At 47.9% G+C, this 5,974-nt stretch overlaps 1 pseudogene; it reads right to left on the reverse strand.

Moving 5' to 3' along the window:
- Positions 1-2,867: 2,867 nt before the first annotated feature.
- Positions 2,868-5,600, reverse strand: LOC100756542 (annotated as a pseudogene).
- Between the last annotated feature and the right edge of the window lie 374 nt (positions 5,601-5,974).

A 5,974-nucleotide genomic window follows, 5' to 3' on the forward strand; every position in this document is an offset into this window, starting at 1 on the left:
CCTCTTAAGCTCCCTGGGAACCTGGAGTTAAGCTGTTACAGAACCTTTGTGAGCTGGGACAAGTTGGCCTACAGCACGAGCCACACAGGGTGTGGACTGCAATGTGTCTTCATCTGGAGAGAATTAAATGGGCTTGAGGATTGGAGCAGTGGATGGTCATTAAGACTCCTGCATGGAGTCTCCTCCCCTCTGTATCTTCAGACCTCCTTCCCTGATATCATGTCAGAGCTTTGTCTTAGGCAAGACTGAGGAAAGGCAGCCACTCCTTGTGCAGTGGTTTAACTCCTTGTTGAGAATCAGAGCCACTACCCTCGATTGAAGGAAATATCCTGGGAGCCAGCCTGCACTGCAGGTTTGCCTTCATCCTCCTTTCCTGTTTTTCCTTCAGTCTACTGAGGCAGAGGCTGTCAGTGCTGTTAGTCAGGCAGCCCTGGTATCTTCTCTCTACCTACACCTTCCAAAGACCAAATGAACACTTTTTGAAATGTGTAGAAATCTGCCCTTTACTGATTCTCGGGCTGAGATCTCCAAGTTAAGGTGAATTTGTTGAGAGTGCAGACTCATTCCAAAGTGGGCAAGATTATGAATGACAAAGCTGGGGTTTTATAATCCCTGGACAAAGGTGATGTCCACTTCAATTTCAGTATTCATTCACATAATTAGACTACTCATGAGACGACAGGAAATCACTTTTTAGTCGTTTAGCACTTAGAAACTGAAGATCCTCCACACTTGATCTGATTTTAGTCAGAAGCTGAATAGTTTCCAAGTAAATCATCAAAGCTTTAAGCATTAAAAGTTGGTGGCATTGATGTCAGAGCTCAGCCTGTGGTTGAGAGCAATTGCTGCTCTAGAAAAGGACCTGCTTTCAGGTCCAGCACCGTGTTGTGGCTCACAACTGAGTTCCATTCCGGTGGGTAGGATGTCCTAGCCTGGACACCATACACAACTTACAGACCCATGCAGGCAAACGAGTCCAGTGACAATTTTCTTTCTCTAAAGGGGAGCAGTGAAAACCACCACAATGTACTACAGTAAATGCTGAAATGAAGACTTGCCTATTTAAACAGCTAATATTTTTGCTGGAGGATCCTTGGTATAGAGCCATGCAAGAGGGATTGCCGGATATAATGAAATGGAAATTGGCTGCTTGTTAACTGGAGAGAACCCTCTTGTGGGTGCCTTTAGACCTCAAATTCTGAAAACAGGAATGTAGTGTCTCCTCCATACTGTACAGGACTGACTATTGTCTATGGACTAGTGTCTATGTGAAATGGACCCATGAAGGTCACCATTTAGTTGGAGAGTGGTTATGCTTGTTCTCCAGTACTTCAGACACTAGGAACACCGTGGGCTTTCTTCACACTCAAAGCAGCTCATCAGTGCATACCCTCTAGGTGTCCCTCCCCAAATCATTAGGTCCTGACAAAGACCAAAGTTTGTCTCAGTACTTTAACAAGAGGTCCAGGAAGGGTTGGCTAGGTGGCTGAAGCTGTTGTGGAGGACTGGGTCAAGTTGTTTCTTTTCTTGAGCTGAGGTTCTAAGAAGCTGCTATATAAAGGTTAATATACAACTATGTGACCAGACAAGAATGGCCTAGGATCTCATGCCAAGCCCTGAGATCTTTGGCTCTCAACAATTACCATTATTATTAAAACTGGTATGAAGACCTGACAGTCATAGAACAGACTATATAGACCAGGAAAGCTCAGACCCGCCGAGATATTCTTGTCTCTGCCTACCAAGTCCTGGGATTGAGGGTGTGTATCGCTTTGCAAGGCATGAATCTCAATTTTGGACGTTGATCAAGATATAGAACCCACAGCTGTGTGTAAGAACAGATTCAGGGAATATGATATCCTCTTCTGGTCTCCACCGTCATCATCAAACTGGTAGTGCACAGAAATGCTTGTAAAAAAAGGTATTGACATAAAATAGAACTAATTTGCACAGTTACTTTTGCAGAATTTTACTTCAATATGAACACAGTGTTAAATTACAAGTTTACAACATCATTAAAGGCTTTCAAAAGTTACACATCTTTGTTTCCAGTATGCATATTTGGGATTTATAAGTCAAGAATATGGTATAAATGCTATGTCACATGATTTACAAAGGTGTTTTCTGCCCAGGATAAACTCCCTGATATCTCCCAAGATTTGAAAGGTGGTTTAAGATATGCTACAGTCTGATATTCATTTGCTGATGTGCTCTAAGATAGAGCAGCTAACAAACATATTCATACAGTCCTTACATCCATAATACCTCTCTCCAGTGTGAACTCTGTGATCTTAGATGTGTCAGATAGGTAACAGATTTGTCACATTCCAGATATTTTTAATGTTTCTATCAGAATGGACCCTCAGATATGTACTACATTTTACTTGAAGAAAAATAATTTGTCTCATTTTGGACATATGCAATGGTACTCTTCAATATGGAGTCACAGAGGTTTTTTAGATTTAAACTCCAGATAAAAGACAAGTCATATTCTCTACATTTGTAAGGTTTCTAACCAGTATGGACTTTCTGATATTGTATAAGGTATATGCATGAATCAAGATTTTTGTCACACTCTTCAAATTTCAAAGATTTCTGTCCAGTATGAATTTTCTGATGTTCTCTAAGATTTGTGCATGTGGTAAAACATTTGTCACATTCCTGGATTTTTTAGATTCGCTCCTGTGAATTCTTTGCTGTGTAAGAGTTGACTTCGAAGTAAAGGGTTTCTCACAATCCTTACACTTGCAAGGCTTTCCTCCTGTACGAATTCTCTGTACTGTAAGAGTTGTTTTCCATAGTAAAGGATTTGTTACAGTCTTTACATTTGTGTAAAAAAAAAAAAAAAAAGGAAGAAAAGTCTCTGATGTGTGGAGGGAGACACCATTATCATTTCTCTAATTGTGGTGTTCTCAAAATACGCCATTAATTTCCAGCCAATGTCTCCATTGGGGGAAAAGTGTTAATTCGTAGTCCAGCACTGAATGTCCTGAAGGGAGGCAAACCTGTCCCTTCAATCTCAAGTTCAACGGGGCTGCGGCCTGCATTGTGCACAACTTAACCCTTAGTACACACAGTCCTTGATTTTGCAGAACGGGTCCAGTGGGAAGAAAACTACTTCCTCCTCTGCCCACCTTGGTGCGATATCCCTTTCTTTTTGCCACCTAAAGCAGGAGGCCTGGAATGTTTCTGGCCTCCAAAGCTGCCTTTCCTCTTCTCTCCCTCTCCCTGGCTTTTTCTCTTGCTCAAAGGTCCTTGGCGGGTCCCCTTTTTCTTGCCCTTTAGGCCCATTTTCCTCCTGTTGGCAATTTCTTCTTGGTCCTCCTCCCTCATCTGCTTGTTGGCGGCCCTCATCACGTCCAGCTGAGGCTTCTTGCTGTTCATGACTCGAAGTAGCTGCAGCCGAGAAAAAGAGCCAGTTGGAAAGTCCCCAAGAGGGGCTAAAATGTCCTCTTCTTGCCGGTGCCCCCGGGTCGCCTTCTCCTGGGGCAGGCTCTCCTGGAAGCACCCCACCGAAGCGGTAGAGCCCTTGGCTACGTGGCGCGGGCCAGCTCCTCCTTCCTCTGGTGTCCCTGAGGGTGCAGGCCGGCTGAGCTGGGCATCTGGACCTTGTGCGCTCGCTCGGGCCAGGTTCTGCAACCGGTTCAGCTCGTTCTTGGCCACGTGGTCCTTCTTGGCCTGAATCTGCTTGGCGAACTGGTCTTCCATGGGGTGGGAGCCCCCAGGCACCTGGATCAGCCATTCCTTGGTGTCATCCCACGCGCTTGTAGCCCCAGCGGACATCCCTATGCCGGCCCCAAGCTGAGAACCTGAACTTGGCCTTACCAGGAGCATGTGACGAGTGACTGAGGGGGAATGGCTTCTTGCTCAGAACTGCTGGGCTTTCAAGGGTCACAACAGAAGCGGGGGACTTTCCAGGTGCTGCCTTCCCTGGGCTCTGTATTTCCTTAACTGGAACATCAGTCAACTGGAGCTGGGAAACGGTCTTTGTTTACTTCTGCTGCACATTCATGTGCAGGAGACAGAGCAAGACTGTGTGTTACACCCCCCTTCCCCGGGGCTTATTTTGAAACTGTCCCTGTGTGTAGCCCTGGCTGGCTTCAAATTGGCACTCCACCTGCCTCAGGCTCTCAAATGCTGTTCTTAAGGTTCAGCTCTGCAGGACTGCTCAAGACACTTTGTGATCTCTGGGTCTTGACTTGTGATTCCTCACTGGGAAGGGGAGGGGAGACATAGCTGCGAACGATGGTCCCTGCCCTCATATGCACACCTTTCTGACCACAGGGCACACTCAGTAGGACCACATCTGACTGCTTGCTGTGGAGATGAACAATAGAGTCTGTCACTTGCTGGGGAACCACAGGCCAAGTGGAAGGGGACAGAGGCTGCAGGGAGAGTCTGGAGCTGGTGGAACGCACTGCTGCTTTCACAGGGCTCCGCGCCTCCGAGGGCCAAGTGACTGCCTCCCACACTTAGCCCCATGGTTTCCTCTCAGGGTTCACTACTGCTCCAGTTACCCAACCTGAACTTGATTATCCGTCCTTTCCTGGCCGCCTCTACTGCCCACACTTTCTCTTTTCTCCTTCTTTCTCTTCTCTTTGCCGCTATTGTTTTGTTACTGTTTTAGGGGCTCCATATGTAGCCCAGGCAGACCCAAAACCTTTGATCCTCCTGCCTCAGCCCCTCAGTGCTGGGATCACAGGTATGTCTTGCCATGCCCACTGTGTCCTCACTGTCTAGAGTAATGTCTGGTATATAGTATATAACACGTGCACAAGAAATATTCATTAAGCCAGTGAACACATCGTTTCTCTTGAAGTTTCTCTTTTGGCTTCACATGACAGCAGGGTGGAGGGTACACTCTCTTCACAGAGGCCAGAGGGCGGGCTTCACCATAGCCAGTAGAAAATGAGGGAAGACTCCTGATGCCTGAGGACAGAGGGCAGAGAAGTTTCTGACATGCATGTGTCTCTCTCACCTTATCCTCCGAGCTTCCCATCACTGAGCGATCCCTCCAGGCCCTGGAAGTCCGACAGAGCATGCCTGGATTGAAGAGCTCTGCTCTGTGCACAGAAGAGAACCGCGGGATGCCTTACCAACACAAACGGGGCTCTGCGCCTCCTGGTGGACATGGCTTTAAACTGCAGGCCCTTCTTGGAAGAGACGCTGGGGACCTGAGTGTCGCCCCGCTTCCCACTGGAGTCCTATGAATCTCTTAATGCCACCTCTCTAATGACGGTCCCCTCGCACCTCCCAAGCAGAATTCCCTGCACCACCCTGTCATTCCGCATGTCAGTGAGCCCTGGACCCTTCCTGCGCCTACGACAGCTGCATTCTGTTTCCTGAGGAGCTGTGGGGGGATGATGGCAGCATGCTCTCAGAGGGGACTGCTGGACTCAGTACCTTCCTCTTCCTCTCTCTGTCCCGCATGCCAGTACAAGGCGACTGTTTTGGGCCCACATGCCCAGCATCAGAGACACAGACCAGAACTCCAGAACAGTGAGCCTGGCAAAGCCTTTCTTCCTCATGTCCATTGCCTCAGATCACCCACATGGCACCTCTAGGATCCTCCTCGACACAGGTCAGCATGGCAGCATGGCAGCATGGCCTCCCTCTAGAAAAACCCAAGACATGTCAGGGCCAGCAGGGTGAAGAAAGTACTAGAGAGATGGCTCATGTCACTCGAATCACTCATGTCACTGGAAATCAGATCCTTATTGCCCACGTCAAAGCCCTGTGGGCACGGTGGTCCCCCTGGAATCAAAGAGTATAGCAGGGAGGGGTAGCCCCTGGAGCCGGCTGCCCAGCTAGACGAGCGGAACCAGCAAGTTCTGGGTTCAAGTGAAAGATCTGCCTGAAAGCATAGGGTGGAGGGTGACACCCAGTGCCAACCTCGGGCCTTCACAAGCGTGGACATATATGTGAGTGTGTACCTGCATGCACAGTACACCCACACACAAAGGCACTACCTTCA

Source organism: Cricetulus griseus (assembly GCF_003668045.3).
Source record: "Cricetulus griseus strain 17A/GY chromosome 1 unlocalized genomic scaffold, alternate assembly CriGri-PICRH-1.0 chr1_0, whole genome shotgun sequence".
Lineage (NCBI taxonomy): Eukaryota > Metazoa > Chordata > Mammalia > Rodentia > Cricetidae > Cricetulus > Cricetulus griseus.